The sequence below is a fragment of the Phyllopteryx taeniolatus genome, chromosome 6 (assembly GCF_024500385.1).
Source record: "Phyllopteryx taeniolatus isolate TA_2022b chromosome 6, UOR_Ptae_1.2, whole genome shotgun sequence".
In the NCBI taxonomy this organism is placed as follows: Eukaryota; Metazoa; Chordata; class Actinopteri; order Syngnathiformes; family Syngnathidae; genus Phyllopteryx; species Phyllopteryx taeniolatus.
The window spans coordinates 20,574,872-20,596,672 of record NC_084507.1 but is presented as its reverse complement, the minus strand read 5'-3'; the positions used below and the strand labels follow the sequence as shown (position 1 = coordinate 20,596,672).

At 39.0% G+C, this 21,801-nt stretch overlaps 1 protein-coding gene and 1 long non-coding RNA gene across 3 annotated transcripts in view; one reads left to right on the top strand and one right to left on the bottom strand.

Moving 5' to 3' along the window:
- LOC133479050 (uncharacterized) overlaps nucleotides 1–21,801 on the bottom strand; it is a 58,270-nt gene that overhangs the window by 15,588 nt on the left and 20,881 nt on the right. The gene's annotated exons all lie outside the window — the stretch shown is intronic.
- Nucleotides 13,444–21,801, top strand: part of rspo1 (R-spondin 1) — a 29,565-nt gene continuing 21,207 nt past the window's right edge. The window contains exon 1 of one of the 2 annotated variants that reach the window (XM_061775491.1): nucleotides 13,444–13,824. The gene's annotated coding sequence lies outside the window, so the exon portion shown is untranslated. The remainder of the gene's footprint in view (nucleotides 13,825–21,801) is intronic. The other variant, XM_061775489.1, reaches the window with a different exon arrangement.

Below are 21,801 nucleotides of genomic sequence, written 5' to 3'. Positions count from 1 at the left end.
GTGCTGTAAAATGTTTAATTTTGCATTTTACGTTTAATTTGAAACATTAACAACATTAAGGTATGTACAATGTGTATTTTTCTTTTCTTTATATATATATATATATATATATATATATCCATCCATCCATCCATTTGCCGTACCGCTTATCCTCACTCGGGTCGCGGGCGGGCTGGAGCCTATCCCAGCTATCTTTGGGCGAGAGGTGGGGTACACCCTGAACTGGTCGCCAGCCAATCGCAGGGCACATAAACAAACAACCATTCACTGTCACACCTACGGGCAATTTAGAGTCTTCAATTAACCTACCACGCATGTTTTTGGGATGTGGGAGGAAACCGGAGTGCCCGGAGAAAACCCACGCAGGCACGGGGAGAACATGCAAACTCCACACACACGGGGCCGGGATTTGAACCCCGGTCCTCAGAACTGTGAGGCAGATGTGCTAACCAGTCATCCACCGTGTAGACACACACACACCATGTGTATTTTTTTATTTGTAATTTAACATTTTTTATTTATATAAAAAATGTAAATGCACATTTTTTTTTAGATCTCATAATGTCTTCATACCTTAACGCCAAGCGAATCACCATCAACCTCTCCGTGTCATAACTGATTCTTTTCTGTCTGGATCAATACTCCATGACAACGGTGCACTGGAAAAGGAAGAAATTAGGAGGGAAAGATTTTCCTGGCAATGGGACAGCTAACTGCTGGCTAATCTCTACACGCCAGCTTTAACTAACAAGAGAGGACCACGACACCACCCAGTTTTCATCCAACGTCCGTGACTCACTGGGCTGTTTATAGCCTTTTACTTCACTTCTGGCTAAGTACGTCCCTCTTCAGTTCCAAAGATACAAGACAAGAAAATACACAACAGGTGTAATCTGAGCTGGTTCTCTTGAGAATTTAGTAGGATTTTTACGAGAAAGACGTTCACAATCAAAGATGGCACTGCCCGTCCATTTGTATTTTTCTTACAGTATGTAAGTATGAGGGTAATTTTCATAGAATTTGATCAATAACGGTGAAGACATACCCCACTAAATTTTATTTTGAAAATCAGTTAATTTGACTGATATTAGTATTTGAATTATTGGCAGTAGTGATCATTGTAAATGAAATAATAGTTCCTCAGAAAAAAACGTTTTTTAAAAAATATTATTCCAAATTGTAATGCAAAAATGTCTTTACCGTTATGTGTCTTAAATGAATTTCATGATTTGCAACATGTTTTCTGACGATGCTAATTATATTTTCGGATATATCGAATTTTTATTCTATTGCTTAGTGTGCCTTTTGTGTGTAAACTAACGCAAATGCATCTGAGTGTCTTCAGAGTTCTTTTACAAACGGTCCTCTATGTCACTCAAGCTGTCTTTAGTGTTAAAGCCACTCATAGCGCCTCATTATGTTGTTGCAATACACCAGAAGGATCTGTAATCTGAAGTGCCAGCCATTTTGCATTCAAATAATCGCAGAGAGGAAAATAGATGGCGTTTTTTTTGTGTGAGCTATGTATGAATTTGTGAAACAATTACGTCTTTACCGTTAATAAAATTGTATAAAGACAAGAGTGTAATGGGTTTAATGAGTAGTTACAATCATTAATGCACTTGTATCCGCAGTGTTTGAAGGGCAATACATGAAAATTCTCCAACTCACCTGGTTGCTATGAAACTGTTTATGTCTGTGCCCTTATGCACTTTTGCCTTTGCCGTTAGGCAAGAAGTGTATTTCAGTGGTTCACCACCATTTGCTCTATCAACGGGTTGGTATGGGGTTTTTCCGCATACCACTTTAAGAAATCTTGTTGCTACCATGAAATTAGTGTATAATCTCTTGATTGTCTTTACGGCCAAAAATTTAAAATCATCAATATGTTTTTGAAAATAGGACTTCCAACATGGCTGTTTTAGCGTGGGAAACATTTACACATATAAAACCAAAGTGGAATTAGAAAAATAAATACATAAAATAAGTGCCTGTATAGTTAACATAGCTTTTGTGTTTTTAAACATGAAATCCCTTCACCTGGTGTGAGCTCAAATAGAACTTCTCTTTGTAAAAACCGTCATGAGCAAAACCGCAGATTAGTCAGTTAGTCATAAAATACAAAGTTTATTTCTGAAATACTGGATGTCGTGATGCCTTATGAATGTTTAAGCACGGGTTTGAGGTGCAAATGTATTTTAAAAAATTTGTATTTAAAGCTTCAGTGACTTTGACATGAGGTGCGAGTGGAGGACCTAACAATAAGTGCAACATTTAAAGGGCCAGCAACACGTCTTGCGGTAAGGTGATACAAAGCGTGAGCGCCAATATGGCAAACACATTGTCAGCATCCTGGGCACGTCATTTCAAAAGTGATAAATCTTGTCTTTGGAGGGGAAACGATTCCAAAGAAAAAGAAAAAATCTGCTATTCACTTGGCATTTTATGATTTTATAAGGTTGAATAATTGTGATAAAATGCTGTATGCCTGATGTTTATCACAGCGAAGCAGCTGGCTGCGAATGTAAAAATGATTGATTTTTCCTTTTGTTATTGTGCCATCAATCAGATGAACTCGCACGAAAATATTGCATACATAAGATGTACGTACATGCTAACACCCGATTTCAAAACTACCTTATCAGTAAGCACACAGGCCTACAGAATACAGAGGAGGACATAAGAACAAAACCCAATTCCAGTGAAGTTGTGACATTTTGTAGAATGGGAATCAAAACAGAATACAATGATTTGCAAATCATTTTCAACCTATTTTCATTTGAATACACGACAAAGACATGATATTGACTATGTTTGCCCCGCTGGAACCCCTGTTTCACTCATACATTTATTGCAGATGGTGTACGGGATAACGTGTAACCAATGCCATCGTTATGTTTTGCAACAATTCCATTGCGACGGTCTTGAGACAGCTCTCTGCTCTTACCCATCATGAGAAGTGTCTTGACTCACACTTTGGGAATGAGACCTTTTTGTAGGCCATCAATTAGGACTGAACCAGCTGATATTCATTTGGACTGAGAAGGGGCTGTATTGCTGTTTAATCATTGATAGATTTTTGGTGTTGTCTTGGCTTTCCATGCCTTTTTGCACCTCCCTTTTTCCCTGTGTCATTTCACATTTTTTAAAAACAACTTAATTTCTGATGTTATTTGTTCTACTGTCTTAGTATGTATGGATTACTTGGGTTGTTCCCAACATCTGGTGAAAACTTCATGTGAATAGCACCTTTGGAAATATAAAAAAAAAGAAAGAAAGAAAAATGGTGACGTGTCAAATACTTTTTTCAGCCGCTGTGTGTGTGTGTGTGTGTAAATATATATATATCCATCCATCCATCCATCCATCCATCCATCCATCCTGAGCCGCTTATCTTCACAAGGGTCGCGGGAGTGCTGGAGCCTATCCCAACTATCATCGGGCAGGAGGCGGGGTACACCCTGAACTGGTTGCCAGCCAATCGCAGGGCACACATAAACAAACAACCATTTGCACTCACGTTCACACCTGCAGATGTAGACCAGGGAAACAAAAGACTGGGAAAGTTGAGCAAGGCTCAAAAAACAGTGGCAATCCTTGAGTTAAACACTGTAATATCTGTAACTTTGAATGTGTGTGCTTCAAAAGGCAGGGCCTCGCCTGTTGAATGACATCAGAGTCAGTGAATGACGCTGTAGAGTTGGCCGCATTGACTCAGGATAGCGCTGGCTGTTAAGTGGCTAACCGTTAGCCAGTCTGCGTGTTGAATTACTCGGTGTAAATTGTGGCCACTGGCAGCTCTTCAATGAATGTGCTTATTCCGTGTTTGTTTTCTTATCGTTTGTTCAATAAAGCGATTGAAAGTGCAACTGGTAGCTGTGTTTATCCTTAACCACCTGTGGAGGAATTGGACAATCTGTTCTAACTAGCGGTGGTAGGCTATATTAAATTCGCTAACTGTTTTTACTTTTTGCTTAGGCCAGTTCTGCTTTCTAGAAGACACATTGGACTTTATCGTCTTTTTTAAGTGTGAAATGATCCTAAACTTTGGACATTCTCTGTCTTTTACGCACTCTTTCTTACTGGCTCGCGCTTATTGCTATGTGAGTTTGCAGAAATGGTCCTTGCTGAAAAATTCAGCAATATAAAAAAGTAAAAAATGTGCGATACAGTGAAACTGAAAAAAGTGAACCGTGATATGGCGAGGGATGATTGTACATTGTTGACCTCAGAGCAGTCAAAGGTGTATCTGTTGATTTGACCGTGTTATCCAGAGCCTGGATTAATCAGAGTTCATGTCAAGCATTTGTCTTCAACTGAGTGCTGGGTGATGTGAACTTGAAATAAAATCTCAATTTTTTTTTTTTTTTTTGGAGGACGCTCTCAATTCCATTTTCCCCCCACGTACCTCAGGTCAAAAGTTTCCATGATGTCGATAAATAACTTTTGCTACGTATAAATAGTCACTATGTCTGGAAATATTCAGTCAGTGATTGGCTCTTTTCTTGTCATATGGATAACTATATGAAAATGACTTTTCTGAAAAAAGTTCCTAAAAGGTTTGGAAAAGTGACTAACTTGGCAACGCTGACTGTTTTTTGTAAACTAGCTCTTCGCTGCCTGCAGCCATATCATTAGTATAAGCAGTGCACATCAGTGAGGAAGTACGAGCTTCGAATTTAGGAAGCTGCTAAAATAAATAAATAAATAAACAAATAAATAAAAAAGAAACAATGTAAAAAATGGAATTCACCAGAGATCAAGACACAGCACAGACCTAGCTACGGATCGGAACTAGGCCTCATGTTAGAATTTTAATGTTAGCATTAGGGTTAATGAGCTAACATTAACATTATTAGTACCATTATTTTACACATCATAGTGGGCCTACGCTTAACTTGGATTAAATTGACTATGGAGACAACCATCTTTATACAGAGCCTTCTCCAACACATAATTGATAATGAATCAACATGGTGATGTTGTCTTGATGTTTATAGTCATGTTTTGAGGAATGCTGAACCTCAGAATGCTAAAAGCATTCATTCTGTATCATTCTAATCAGATGTATGTATTTAGACAGTTGGACTGTGAGTTGAGTGCTGTTAAAGGCAAAGAGATAAGAGTATCCTGCATGATCGAGTTTCTGCCAGGGTTCTTTCTTGGCAGCACATTTTTGGCAGATTTGGTTTATTATGCATGCAAAATTGCTGTCTTATCCCACTTGTAGCAGATGCCTGGCCACCACATGGAGGTCTTGGCTCTCATATTGCATCGACTCAGGACATTTGATTCAGGACATTTGGTCCCAGAGGTGTATGGATGTTTAGGCGTTCAATGTTGGTACAAGACAGCTTTTTTTTTCTTCTGGAGATGAAAATGATCCAGGCACCCACTTTTGGGACAGGTGTACAACATCAGTCTTGATAGAACTGCATCGTCACTTTGCTTACTGCGCCAAGAAAACTGCTACATAAACTGTTTTCTTGGAATGTGTAGCGCACCATGTGGTCCAGATCAAATGCAGTGATGGATCATTCTTGGTACCTCACTTTAGTGGTTGTAACTGTCTGCTCTTTCGAAGAATCCTTTCTAGTTCTCAGAGGAGTTGTATCGATAGAAAAACTGTCAAGTTTTGGCTTATGTGGACTTGGTTCTATTAAGTTTATCGCCGTTAAAAGAAAAATGTTTCCTGGAGGGACAGTGTATATGATGAAAAAGGAGGGGACCCGGGACAGAGCCCTGCGGCATGCTCGTGGAAATGGGAGAGGGAACAGAAATTGATGGATCATTCTAGGTGCTTGAGATTGGTTTGAAGCCTGAAATTTTCTTGACATTTCTATTTGTCAGATTTAAAGAAAAAATGTCAGATTTAGCTTAATTGGACCTCTCTGGGTTGTCGTTGTTAAGATGAAAATGTTGCCAAGAGGGACAGTGTTGATGATGGCGCCTAACCGAGTGGTCGCCTCAGTAACATGCTCTCTAGTACCGTCTATGTTTTTGTGTTTTTAGTTAATCCTTGGAGACATCACGCGACTTACTTACGCAAGGGAAGACTTGCTAAGCATTGTAGAGTTTACTCCGGACTTTCTTTCACCAACTTTCACAAACCAGCTTAGTTTTCTTCTTTCTTTCTGCCTCAAAGTCTGCGTGGACCAGCTTCCTCAAGTCTTCACACAGATCTTCAATAGATCTCTGGAACTGTGCGAGGTACCATTTGGTTTCAAACGCTCCACCATCACCACCAACGTTGGAACCGGGAGAAGGAACAGATTTGTATGATTGAAGGCTCATGGTGCTTGAGATCTGTTTGGAGGCTGTCACTGTCTGCTCATCTCCAAATTGGAGTTGCCAGTTGTGATAGAATAATTATTGCCTTTGCCAATAAGAGGGAGAGCATTGATGACGAAGAAAAGGGGACGCAGGACAGAGCCCTGGGTGTTGGTGGGATCATTTCAGATGTTGAAACGGTCCACTCCTTCGAAGAAAGTAAAACGTCATTCCAATAACTGCAAGACTCGAGGTGGTCACTTTTTATTGTTTGTTCTTGCTGTTTTACATCCATTAATAGTTGGTATAGGGCCATTCTCCCTATGGTACATCTATGACACTACTTTATTGTTGTTTGGCTTGTTGTTGTTTTCCGTTTCATGCGTAAATAGTAAATGGGCTTTCACTTGTATAGTGCTTTTCTACCTTCAAGGTACTCAAAGTGCTGTAACACTGTCACTGGGGGTTCAGTGTCTTGCTCAAGGAAACATTGACATGGTCACAAGCGATATGGGTTGAACCTACAACATTTGGTTGGGAGCCGACCACTCTACCACCTGAGCCATATGACCCCTCATATGTGGACCTGTTGTTTCAGTACCGACCGTATCTCATGATCACACGCTCATTCACGTATTTAGATGTAGTTCAGATCACGACCACTGTAATGTTTCTTTCGCAGTACTTTATCAAATTAACTTCCATATAATGCGGGTTGTTGTCTGGTATTTGAAAAAAATACTGTTCTTCAGAATCCTTGTTCAGAATCTGGGCAGAATGCAGTGGATGGCTACGTTGTTGTTTTCATTCTGTCCCCAAAATTTTAACATTACCTCATCCATGTCGCACTATAGACGTTTTCATAACGTGCAAACAATAGGCGCAAGGGCACTTCCGAGTGGCAGAATGTGATTGACTATCGCTGACCTGAAATGAAAACGATTACAAAAACTTGTTGTGTTTAGTATAAGGGATCATATACTGTAAAACATTTCACATCTTTTCTATTTGGGAAAGTGCAACATAAATCGTTTTTCTTCTTTTTAGGAAATTAAATACGTAGACAAGTGCAACAAAACAGTGTGAATGATTATGCTATAAAAACCCAATGGCATTTGTTGTGATTACATTTGTAGTAGGCTTTTTTCGTGCTGCACTGATATTTGGCATTTCAAATGAGATAAGTTCGGCTAGAGGCTGAGCTGCACTGTGTTTGTTTACGGCAGTTACACTTCCTGTCCCTAACCTAATAGTTCCTAGTGGGAACTCAATACAGAACAGAGGCGTACAGTTTTGAACTCCTGGAACCTTCTTTCTTTGAGGTACTAACCACTGAATTACAGTGCTGCCCACAATAGTCAAAATGTCAGGGGCAGGCAATAACGTGAAAGTACAGGTTGTTCTCTGTGTCATCGCGTAACAGATTTCAATTGTGAAGGTGACGATAAAAGACCTTCCTGTGATAAGGATCAAGGAAGGTATAAACTGTACTTCCCTCACAGTTCATTATCAAAGACTTTGTATTGCATCCTGCTGGAACATAAGTCATCGTTTTACCTTGATACCTTGTCTGATTTGGCTCATTTCTCAGCACAGTTCAACTGTTGGACCGTTGATCTCATTAGTAAAGGTTTTTCTTCAAGCTCGATTTAACTTCAGGCATATTACCTTGCCTATAATTACATTCACCTTAGAGCCAAGAGCACAAATGATGACTTTAATAAAGTCCACTTTTTACACCATTTGCATGCATAAGCGGACTCGCAACTGACACGGAAAGATGCGCTTTGCCTTGGGTTTAGGGGTCCCCAGGAAGGCTTCTTGGCCTTTCTCCGTTCAGTTTGTTAACTTCACAAAAAAACAACAAATAAAAAAAACATACTGCCAAGTTCAGAACCACCACTTTGTCTTTGAATGTAATCTTTACGGTATCACATCTCTTGGTCTCTATCCATGCACTTTCTACAGCGCTGATCCAGATACAATCTTTTTGGTTGACTGTTACATCTGCGTTGATTCACCTGTGATTCAAATTTCAAATTGCAACACAAATTGTGGCCAATGGTTGTCTATTCATGAAAAGTAGTTGCAGATCCCTGTAGATTGTGTGACTGTTCAATCACGTTCGGCCGTGTCGCTTGGTGTGCGGCAGGTCTTCATTTTCAATGAAACTGTACACAGAGAAACCCACCCAAGCATAGGGAAACCCAAAACCTCACAACTGTGGATGTTAACTACTAATGTACTGTGCTGCCCTTGTCATAGTCTAATACTGACAAAGCTCTACAAATAACACATACAGCGGGATGGAAAAAGGACATATAAAGCATCCTCGTATTTCAATTGAGTGCGCTTGGCTGAGTTCACATGCGTGTCTATTTTTCTGTCAATGCACGCATCAAAATGCTTGACTGGCAGCCACAGAGATCAAGTGATATGTGCAGCCGTGCTTTAAAATGCAATTTCACTCCCCCCTCGCTTGGCAATGAGATGAGGAAAAACAAACAGGCTGTGGTGTAACTTAATTCTCAAGACAAATCAATCAGCGGGAGCGGTAGTCATTTCATGCTGCGGCCGGATAAATGTCACATTCTGAAATGGAGATGAGGTTTCAACAAAAGCTCCTCGATAATCAGTGCTGTAAATAATCCTGTTGTTGTTTTTTTGTAGTGTGGTACTTCAAGATTGTAACGCACCAAAGGTCGTAACACTTTTTAATTTAATATTTTGGGGAAAAATATACCTTTGGCATTTGAATTGTCGGCATACAGGATATCGCGTGAGATGTCAAATCTCGCGGAAGTTCATTGTAGGTCAGTGGAACTTAGGTCAGGATTAATTGCGCATGTGTTATACTTTTTCTTTGGCTTTTCGTAAGCTAACGATAGCTAAAGATTGCGTCTGTCTGTGTTTTGAAAATCATAATGAAAATCTGCATATTTTTACCAACAAAAGTTGGTTTAAACAGAAGTAAAAGTGTTCGAAGCAAGGCACACACGAACCGATTTTAATTGGGTTTCGAGACAATCAGGCCAAAGTCGAACATTTTCCCTCCGATTCCTGAATGTTTCTAAAAAATTATCCTACCCTAGTGATTTTTTGTTTTCTCCCTGATCTCCTCTGATAAGTTCATGGCTAGCTAAAATGCTTACATCAATTTTTATCATGACAGAGAATGCACATACATACATAAAAATAAATAAATACATAAAAAAAAATCACCCAATTTGTTCTTACTGCTCTTATGGTGTGCTGTATGGAGTTTGCATGTTCTCCCCGTGCCTGCGTGGGTTTTCTCCGGGCACCCCGGTTTCCTCCCACAACCCAAAAACATGCATGGTAGGTTAATTGAAGACTCTAAATTGCTCGTAGGTGTGAATGTGAGTGCGAATGGTTGTTTGCTTATATGTGCCCTGCAATTGGCTGGCAACCAGTTCAGGGTGTACCCCGCCTCCTGCCCGATGATAGCTGGGATTAGTCCATTACAACAAAACAACAAAAATGTTGTAATGTGTTTTAATGTAATGTGTTAAAATGGCACTCTATAATAATGTACTTTATAAAAACATCGAGTAATGAAATAATCAAATAGAATATAAGTCATGAAACAGTTTTGGCCACAGTTTTTGCTTCAATTCAGTGGAAATGATGCTGCTACTTCTGGTGTGTGTGAATTGGCCACCTGGGAGCAGTGTAATACAAACGGATATACACGGAGCCCATCAAAACTCCTGAGTAAGCCGCAGTAAAATTAGTTGCTCTTTGCAGAGGATAAAGTATATAGGCCATGAGTACAGGATTGTTATATTACATTGATTGTTGATTTTATATATATATATATATATATATATATTTATTTATATACACACACACAGTTTTATATATATATATATATATATACATATATATATATATAAAATCATTATCTTCAGCAGCCATTTTCTATCCATTGCAGGATGAATTCCAACTACTATGGCAGTTTGCAATTTGTTGCCAGTTTATTCCAATGTGTTTAATTATTTAATCTGTCCATCCATATCCAAAATCCATCTAAAACTTTTTGTACTTCCATGAGTATTTAATTATAAAATGAGTTTATTTCATTTTGCAAGCAGCATTGTTGTTGCATATTGACACTGTCCGATAGGGATTCATTTAAAAACTGTTTATTATTGTGGTTGTGGTCTGCACTGAATCATACTGAGAGGTGTTTCAAATAGTTTGACCTTTTTGTATAACTCACTTAAGCAGCCATACCTCTTTAAATTGTATGTCCAGGTTTATCTCATGTTTATTATTACATATGATATACTGTATATTATAGATGAAAAGCATATGACTGATTATTTTGTCTTTCTATAAATGCTGCAAATAGGGCTGTCACTTTCAAATATTTTGAGAATCAATTATTCTATCGTGCGCGTGCGAATGGTTGTTTGTTCATATGTGCCCTGCGATTGGCTGGCGACCAGTTCAGGGTGTACCCCGCCTCCAGCACGCCCGCGACCCTTGTGAGGATAAAGCGCTACAGAAAATGGTTGGTGGGATGGATGGTATTATTCTATCGATTATTTCAGCGATGAATCAAACAATGCAATAAAAAATAATTTTTTATGTATATGTACTGTAGTTAATGTTTAATAATTAAACAAAACCAAATAAACTATATATATATATATATATATATATATATATATATATCATCAAAAGGTTCAGAGAATCTGGAGAAATCCCTGCATGTAAGCGGCAAGGCCGAAAACCAACATTGAATGCCCGTGATCTTCGATCCCTCAGGAAGCACTGCATCAAAAAGCGACATCAATGTGTAAAGGATATCACCACATGGGCTCAGGAACACTTCAGAAAACCAATGTCCGTAAATACAGTGGGGCACTACATCCGTAAGTGCAACTTGAAACTCTACTATTCAAAGCAAAAGCCATTTATCAACAACACCCAGAAACGCCGCCGGCTTCTCTGGGCCCGAGCTCATCAAAGATGGACTGATGCAAAGTGGAAAAGTGTTTCGTGGTCCAACGGGTCCACATTTCAAATTGTTTTTGGAAATTGTGGACGTCGTGTCCTCCGGGCCAAAGAACCATCCTGACTGTTATGGACGCAAAGTTCAAAATCCAGCATCTGTGATGATATGGGGCTGTGTTAGTGCCAATGGCATGGGTAACTTACACCTCTGTGAAGGCACCATTAATGCTGAAAGGTACATACAGGTTTTGGAGAAAGATATGCTGCCATCCAAGCAAAGTCTTTTTCATGGACACCCCTGCTTATTTCAGCAAGACAATGCCAAACCACATTCTGCACGTTACAACAGCGTGGCTTCGTAGTAAAAGAGTGCGGGTACTAGAATGGCCTGCCTACAATCCAGAAGTGTCTCCTATTGAAAATGTGTGGCGCATTATGAAGCGTAAAATACAACAACGGAGACCCCGGACTGTTGAACAGCTGCAGCTGTACATCAAGCAAGAATGGGGAAGAATTCCACATACAAAGCTTCAACAATTAGTGTCCTCAGTTCCCAAACGTTTATTGAATGTTGTTAAAAGAAAAGGTGATGTAACACTATGGTAAACATGACCCACCTTTTCCCAATTAGCCTTTTCACCTTTGGGATGTTCCAAACAGGTGTTTGAGGAGCATTCGTCAACTTTCTCAGTCTTTTTTGCCACCTGTCCCAGCTTTTTTGGAATGTGTTGCAGCCATAAAATTCTAAATTAATGATTATTTGCTAAAAACAATAAAGTTTATCAGTTTGAACAATAAATATCTTGTATCTTTGTTATCTTTGTAGTGTTTTCAATTAAATATAGGTTGAAAATGATTTGCAAATCATTGTATTCTGTTTTTATTTATGTTTAACACAACGTCCCAACTTCATTGGAATTGGGGTTGTATAATAATGTACTTTATAAAAACGTTGAGTAATGAAATAATCAAATAGAATATAAGCAATGAGATAGTTTTGGCCACAGTTTTTGGTTCAATTCAATGGAAATTGTGCTGCTCCGTCTGGTGTCCGTGAATTGGCCACCTGGGAGCAGTATAATACAAACGGATATACACGGAGCCCGTCAAAATTCCTTAGTAAGCCGCAGTAAAATTACTTCTTTGCAGAGGATAAAGTATATAGGCCTGTGAGTACAGGATTGTTCTATTACTGTCTACCTGTGTTGCTCCACCTTTTGTGCTTAAAGGTTTCCAACACTGCGACACTGATGGCTATTTGTTAGCCTGTCTATGCCGTTTTGCATTGTTTGTTAGCATTCAGCTAAACAGACACAGCAAAGCTATGTGATCGTTTTAAATATACATGTAAGTCTCTTTGTTTTGTTTAATTTGACAGTAAACTTCAACTGGGAGTGGTATTAAACAGCTTGAAGCCTTTTTTTTTTAGAAGAAATAATCAATCGCTGCCAAACTCCTGCTTGTCGTGAAGTGAGTTGAGTTGACTTCAATGTCACCATACAGTGCTTATATTGCAGAGATTTTTGCTTGCAAGTAAAAAAAAACAAAAAAACTACGGTCACTCCAACCTCACGGCACGACTGTATTTTGAAAAGATTTGTAATATTGCATTCTTATTTAATTTTATTCATGGTAATGTGGTGAGTGGGAGGCCAGCCCCAAAGCACCCACTACCGGCTGGCTGCCAAATTATAAAGAAATTAATTCTGTGAGGGAGGATTACTCTAAATAACTTCTTTGTTTTTTATATATTTAAAAATAGATTTAACTGCAGTGCTATGGTATGCAAAATTGGATCAAATGTAATGTTTATATTAAAACAAAAATCCAAGAACCGGAGTCACATGCGGAGTCATCTGGGACGCGACTATTAAGCCTGAAATATATGTCATTAAATTAAAGAGAGTGTTTAAAGACTGTTTTGTTCAGGTTTAACAGTGGTTAGCATCTTTTTACATTTGTACAGCAGTTACAAACGTAAAATATTACTTGAATAATTGTTTTAAACCATGGATATAAATATTATTAGGCACTGTAATTCAACTTGATACACAAAGTGAAACTATTAGTAGTTAAATGACTGTGCAGGACAGTTTTTCTTTCATCTGACTGCAGAGTTTGTGGGCGAGGCTTCCACAGGTCCTGGCAGCTAGGAGAGTTGGATGCAAATATCACCTCTATCTCACGCTCTTTCACACACACTCCCTCACCCGAGTTGCAGCAGCAGTTGGAGGCAGCTGACGCTCCAACAACTTTGGATTTAAAACCCACGGGAAAGCTTCATTAAATCAACATTAAAAAATAACAAATTGAACTGAAGACGAAAGGAAAAACATCAGCCTGTCTCATTCCAATGGGAATACAATTATTTTTAATTCTCTTTTTTAATCTGACTTTTTTTTGGTCACATTTTGAAATCATTCAATTCAATTTCTATTGTGGGCAGAGTTGTATTAATTAATGGGAGTATTTTTGTCATTTTGTTTTGTTTGATTCTTTTTTGCCAAACAAGCTGTGGATTTTTAACAAAAGGAAAATTGAAAAGTGTGACGAGTGGACCCTGGTACGCAGGTGGGTTGGTCCTTATTTAATATTTAGACTTTTTGCACTTTCATGAGTATTTAATTAAGAAGTGAGTTTATTTCATTTTGCAAGCAGCATTGTTGTTGCATATTGGCACTGTCAGAGAGGGATTAATTTAACAACTATCTTAATTATTGTTGTTGTGGTGTGCACTTGATCATACTGAGAGCTGTTTCAAATAGTTTGAGCTTTTTGTATACTTCACGTAAGCAGCCATACCTCTCTCTTTTTTTTTTTTTTTTTACAGAGTTTACATTATATGTCCAGGTTTACCTAATGTTCATTATTACATGATATATTGTATATTATAGTTGAAAAGCATATGACTGATTATTTTGTCGTTCTATAAATGCTGCAAATAGGGCTGTCACTACCAAATATTTTGAGAATCAATTATTCTATTGATTATTTCATCGATTAATCAAATCCATCCATCCATCCATTTTCTGAGCCGCTTCTCCTCACCTATCCCAGCTGTCATTGGGCAGTAGGCGGGGTACACCTTGAACTGGTCGCCAGCCAATCGCAGGCCACATACAAACAAACAACCAGTCGCACTCACATTCACACCTACGGGCAATTTAGAGTTTTCAATCAACCTACCACGCATGTTTTTGGAATGTGGGAGGAAACCGGTGCAGGGACAGGGAGAACATGCAAACTCCACACAGGCGTGGCCGGGGATTGAACCCCGGTCCTCAGAACTGTGAGGCAGATGCTCTAACCAGCCCTTCACCGTGCCGCCGATTAATCAAATCATTTGAAAAACAATTATTTTGCATCAAAGTTTATTGTTTCATAATTAAACAAAACCAAATAAAGAATAATTCCGCAATATCACACGAGAAGGAGTGATATATTGATGTCAATCTTTTGAAACTGAGAGCTACTTCTTGTGTACTGATTAATAGGAAGGGCTACTAGTTTGATATACACTTGTGAGGCTGCTTCAGGTTCGACAACATGCCAATTACAGGTTATTCATACTACGGCTGCAGATAATTATTATTTCCGTAATAGATTAAACTGACTATTATTTCTTCCAGTAAATAGGCAAAAATGTTGACCATTGTTTTCCAAAGTTTGAAAATGTCTTATTTTGATTAACCACAAAGCTAATCAGTCTACCTTTATGGAGGACTACAGATATCAGAGAATAATTACTGTTGAGAGAGTGAAAACAGAGGTTTGGGACAATTGTAAGCTAAACAATGGCTGTAAACAATTCACTGATTTTCAAAATAGTTGTCCATTCAATCGATTAATGATCGATCAGTTGTCGATTAATTGATGAATTGTAACACACCTGGTTGCAAAGTCTGTGAGCAATAAACTTCATTCCCTCACAACTAAGCTTTCAAACGGAGATAAAAATGGGAGGAAAGCCGAGAGTAGCATGATAACAGTGAGCCAGAAGATTTGTTAGCTGAGTAGAAAGCTACCACGATAAGTGTACAAGACAATCTTGAGTGTCGCTGTGGTAGTTTATAGAGACGTACTGGTAAGACTCCGGAAGAGGGTTGACAGTAAGAAAAATTTATGGTGCATGTGGCTGGCATCTTAATGTGAAACGTTAAGCCGCCTCACAACAGTGGTCGTTTGGTTTGTGCATAAGCCGAGTCGGCTAGTTTGTTCCCATGTTTTCGCCCGTCCACTTGGCTCCCATTAAATTGCTAAAAGCGGTGCAAAACAGACTGAAGAGAACTGACAATAGTAGGATATCGGTTGCTAACCAAGTTAGTATACAGTACACCTTCTTGTGTCTTGTGGTCGAAACAGAGTGCAAATTTTTTAGAAGATATATTTACCTGTTATTGCTTTTTATGGGTTTTTACAGTATACATACTTACTGTCCTGCCCTCCCGTGTAGGAAAGGCGAGCCACAGTTGACTGCATTTTTCAGCTGTTTGAATGAATGCTGGGAGAACAAACACAATAGGCACATTCACGCAGAAGCTCCTGTTGGCTACAGCTCACGCTCAGACACTCACACGCAGACTTGAAGACATCACATGGCACACACCCAGGCCCCGCCTCTTAAAAGATATGGGCTGCCATTTGTAAAGCTGCTCACTCCAAAAATAGCTAATCATTTTGTCACATCTAGCTTCAAAACATGTTGAAAAAACTGGTGTGCATTTTCGAGAGTCACTTTTCTGCACATTTAGAACCATATTTGTCAACTTTTTAGTGAAATCCAAATATTAAATGTTACACCTAAATCTCAAATCTAAATGTTAAATATATATTTAAATGTTAAATATATATTTAACATATAGATATATCTAAATAAATATATATTTATATCTAAATATGATCTTAAATCTAAATGTTAAATATATATCTAAATGTTAAATATATATATATATATAAATGTAAAATATATATAAGTCTTAAATGTAAATCTAAATATACATGTTACTAAATGTTAAATATAAATATAAATGTTAAACCTATATCTAAATATAAATCTTAAATTTAAATATATATATTAAAACTAAATGTTAAATATATATTTCAATATAAAAATTAAATATAAATGTTAAATGCTAAATCTAAATGTTTTGGGTTGAACTTAATATTTTGTTAATATGGAAATCCACACTGCTAAGAAACGGAAGTACCAAAATAAAAGCTGTGTGTGTGTGTGTGTGTGTGTGTGTGTGTACTGTTAAATAACAACATAATTTTTTTTTAAGTAAAATAAAAAACATCTTATACATGGAAATTGACCGTTGGAAATATATTACTTCCTGAAATAACAAACCAGTTACGGAAACTTTATTTGAAGAATACTTTTGAGTGTTTAGTGTCACTTTTCTGAAGAAATGTCGCGTGGAAGTCGCCGGCGGGAGCCGGGGAAGCAGGGGGAAGAAAGGGAACCAACCAGAGACCGGTGCTTTCCACTGGTCTGCCCGCCTCAAAGTTCTTTCTCGCCGCCCGCTAGAGAGCGGACGTCAGCCCTGGAGGTAAATTTGGAAAAACAAGTGGCAAGGGGTGTGAGGGGAGAAAGAAAGAACTGTTGCTGCTGCTGCTGTGGTTCTTTTTTTAAAGCGCTAAGCGCCCCGCCCCCACTTCCCTCCTTGCGCCCCTGGCTCCCGCGACGTCCACGCGAATGGCTGCTTTCTTCTTCGGTTGTCCAGCGCTGAAGGTGGACGGCGGCCAATGGCAGAGGCACTGCTACCGATGCCGGTGGCTGTGTTAGCTAGCTTCCTTGCTTGAGAAAGGAGGCTGAGGTCCCAGCCAGTGAGGATTTCCAGAGGGAGAAGTGGCATCTTCCAGCTGCACCCAGCCATAACCCATTGCAGAGCTGTGGCGAAGAGGCACTTCATAAAAGTGGCACTAAACACTCAAAGTACGCGTCAAATAAAGTTTTCCTAGCTGTTTTTTTATTTCAGGTAGTGATCATCTACTGTATGTTCAAGGGTCCATTTCCCTGTATAAGATGTTTGAAGATTTATATTTAAATATACATTGAACATTTAGATATAGATTTAATATTTATATGTAGATTTAACATTTAGTGTTGAGATTTATATTTAAATCCACATTTGTGATATATATATATATAGTTAACATATATATATATATTTAACATTTATATTTAAGATTCATATTTAGATATATATTTAGCATTTAAATATATATTTAGCATTTAGATTTGAGATTTAGGTGTAACATTGAATATTTGGATTTAACTATAAATCTTGACAAATATTGTTCGAAATGTGCAGAAAAGGGACTTGAAAATTCACACCATTTTTTAAAAGACTGTTTGAAGCTAAATGTGACAAAATGTTGCTGTTATTTTCAGTGTGACCCGCTTTACCAACGGCACCCCATCCACAGACACTACGACTTGTACTACATTTAATGGTTGTGATTTTATTTAAAAAAAATGTTTTATTACGTCAAAATGTGTTTGCAACCTGTGGGAGGTGTACAAGAAATTTTTTTTTTCAATAAAAGAAAGTATATGGTCTCTATAATCATAGATTTTCATTTGTTGCTTTTCTGGTGCTCTCTGGAACATGTCCACCATGAAAAATAGGGGTTCACTCTACCCTGCTTTATCTTCTACTTACAGGTAGAGTCCAACAGACACTATAAAAGCAGTACGACATCTGTATGTGTGTACCCCATTTAAGGAGACTAGCAGTAGTCATGTTCTTGTGCTCTACGAGGTACCAGAAGGTTTCATTTGAACTCCAATGAAAGTCTCAGTCGAAAGGCCGAGGCTGTACAGTACATACAATACATGTTGAGAACATGGGAAGATGTTTCAAGCCATGCAGATGCCACATCTTCTTCCACAAGTTTTCTAAATCATGCTTCAGGTTGGCTTTCTTATGAAGTTTACAAATATCAAAATTTGATGGTACATAAACTGAAACATTGAAAACTTACCCCAGCTACACGACTTCACTTTTGTTGTACACGTTATTAGGATTCCCACATAGTTTCTAGGCAGGACACGCCGTGCTCTAGTATTACTGGCTCCAGGACATGTGCCGCTGCACTATGATTGGCTGTTATATCCCTGTAGAACACTCCCTACTGCTTCCAGATGGGAAAAGATGTGACCTAATTGTGGTGGCGTTAATACAGTATGTTTCCCATTAACCCTACACCACCCTAATCCTAACCTTAACCCATCCTAAACCATCTTAAGCCATAAACCTAGCCCTAAACCTAACCGCAGCATACATCTTTGCTTATATCTCGTACAAATGTGACACATGTTTGGAATGGTCATGTCGTTACATCTGCGTAGCCTATCGTTCCCGCGACGCAGGAGGCAATCATGTTGAAGTGGGGCGTGTCCTGGCCAGAAATTATGTGCGAATCCTAAAAATGCTTTGTGTCCACATGACAAACATCTGTGCCACAACAATTTCCTACTGAAGACGTGACAAACTTTGAAGGGAGTGTTTTGGTCGCAGAAGAACCAACATGGTTGTCTATAATAAAGATCAAAACTGATGAATGGAAGATTTGTGACTTTTGTATCTCAGGAATACAAAAAAAACAGCACACATGTCATTTTAGCAAAAACTATCACGCAAGTATAATGTGAATGTGAACTAATGTAAAACATAACACACACATCGGACACTACCTTTTGATCACAAATTATAACAAACAAATGACTCACTGGTGTAGAATGCGGCAGTCTCCAACTTAACTCAGAGCTCCTTCTTCTCCTTCTTTGAAAGACTATCTTTTAATCATAATTGACAAATCTCACACTCACACCTATGGTCAATTTAGACCAGAGTCTTCCTTTAACCCAAGAATGTTGTAGTATGGAATACCCAGAGAACAGGCAAACTCCACACAGGAGATTCGAATCCAAAAGCTCTCAACTGTGACTGTGACTACATGTACCACTGTGACTTGTGGAGTATTTACTCAGGGATAGGGTTCGTAAGTTGGAGTTAATGGGTTAGGACAGGGGTCCTCAGCCAAAGGGCCACGGACCGGTACCGGGCCACAGACTGTTTGGTACGGGCCGCACTGAGAGAGTAACCTAAACTTAACGTGAATTGGTTAGCGTTCTATAAATTCCGACTGTCTGCGAGGTAGTGAAGGTGTCTGAATGTGATTGGATGAGCGAGTCGGGGGGGGTGGGGCAAAGTGCAATGGGAAAGAAGAGCATGAAATGTGGAGGTGGAGAGCAGACGGTTGAATGAACAACTTCATTGTCTTCAAATGTTCATTGTCTCAACATAGAAGTTGTTGATAGACCAATGCTAGTCCTTTTTTCATTGTCTGAGAAGGTGCTACAATATTGTATTGATCGCCACTATCTGAAAGAGGTTTTAGTTTGAAATTCAATTACATCCACCTGTGCCTGTGTCAAAATGCTCATCTTGATCACGCGATAAGAGAACAATGTAAGCCCGCAAGCTAGAAAAATTGAATAAAAATAAATAAATAAATAAATAAATAAACACTTTTGGAGAGTTTCTTCAAACTGGGAAACAGGCCAAATAATGAGAAAGAAGAAGAACCGATAACTTCCATGATAGCGAAAGCTACATTTTAAAGACAATATCGGCAGTTCTAAATCTTACTGCTTTATTGCTAGTTGACTCCGTTCTGGGTAATCTCTCGCCACAGGCTCACAAATGAAGCCATCAAAATTGTTTGGCCACATGGAGCCAGGCATTAAAAGACCAGCCTTTGGAGTTTTTCGAAAAGCAAAAAAAAGATTACACAACTGGGACCGGAGACAAAGACAATGCAAATGTGCTCCCAGAAATTACAACAACTAAATTCAGCTCAATGGAGTAATTGTGAATTGTTTATTTAATCGACAATCTTAATCACACAGTGCCTAATATCATTTTACTGAATTTTTTTTTTTTTACTTCTTTTCGAAGAATTTTGATGGACCATCATAGGCTGGTCTGTCAAAATACAGTACAGTATGTCTTTAGGTGAAAATAGTATGCGTTACAAAACATGTTGCGGACTGCTGGATTAGTGGGTTAGGGTATAGGTGTTTAGTGGGTTAGCAGGGTGTTAGGATTAGGGGTAGTGGTTTAGGATTAGGGTGTGAGGGTTAATGTTAATGGTTTAGTATGTTAGGGTGAGGTTTCAGGTTAGGGTTAGGCTTTGGGGTTATGTTTAGGTTTAGCAGGTTAAGGTTACAATGTAGTCAAAAAGGGAAAAACAATCCCAACACAACACGACAATCCCCCTTAATTTGATACTGGCTAAAATGAGATCTAGTGAGTTTTGTGTTATTCTGCTTATTTCTGATCGAGACATTGGTCAAATTCCAAGTTTTACACATTTTGGGGCATTTGAATTTCAAGGTACTAATGTAGGGCAGCATGGTGTCCTTGTGTTTGGCATGTCTCCGTCACACTTCTAAGGTTGGGGTTTCAAATCTCAGCTCAGGCCTTCTTGAGTGCCGGTTGCAAGTTCTCGCTGTGCTGTGTGGGTTTTCCCCAGAAAACACAACTCTAAAACTCTGAGTGTGAATGCTTGTTTGTCTATATGTGCCCGGCGGTGGCTGGCTGGGGTGCACTCCGTCTTTTACCCAAAGTCAGCTGGGATAGGCTGGAATAAGGACAAGTGTTATAAAAAATGAATAGTACCACTGTGTTATTTCCTCCCCATGACATAATATACACATCAGCCACTAGGGTTCACCCACAGGTAGTCTTGGATTATTCAATAGATTCCTTTTCAGTGCTTGAATAAGGTCCCCTTCCATCCATTTTTTTTTCATTTTTCATAATCGTTGATGTTCTTTTATCGGGTTTGCAAGATAATTCGGGTTGGAAATGTCCAGAATGTCCTTTGTCAAGCTATTCTAGTTGGTCTTTTACGCCTCGCAGTTGAAACAGCCAGATTTCTCATGAATGTGCAATAGGTAAATAAGCTTTGCTCTGATTAAATCGCTCATCTTCTCCAATTTCTTCCATCCATCCATTTTCTGAGCCGCTTATCCTCACAAGGGTCGGGGGAGTGCTGCAGCCTATCCCAGCTATCATCGGGCAGGAGGCGGGGTACAACCTGAACTGGTCGCCAGCCAATCGTAGGGCACACATAAACAAACAGTCATTCGCACACACATTCACACCTACGGGCAATTCCGAGTCTTCAATTAACCTACCCTGCATGTTTTTGGGATGTGGGAGGAATCCGGACTGCCCAGAGAAAACCCATGCAGGCACGGGAAGAACATGCAATCTCCACACAGGCGGGGGCGGGGATGGAACCCGGTCCTCAGAACTGTGAGGCAGACTCTCTAACCAGTCGTTCACCGTGCCGCCTCTTCTCCAATTTAAATATGGAAAACAGCTTGGCACTGATTGGTCCCTATGGCGTCTAATAGGATCTAGAAGCTTCGGGCGGCCAAACATTCATAGGGATGTTACATCCTTCGATGTCTCACTATTATTGTGAAGCACATTTCACCAAGCGTTGCATTGTTGGCCCACTAATAGG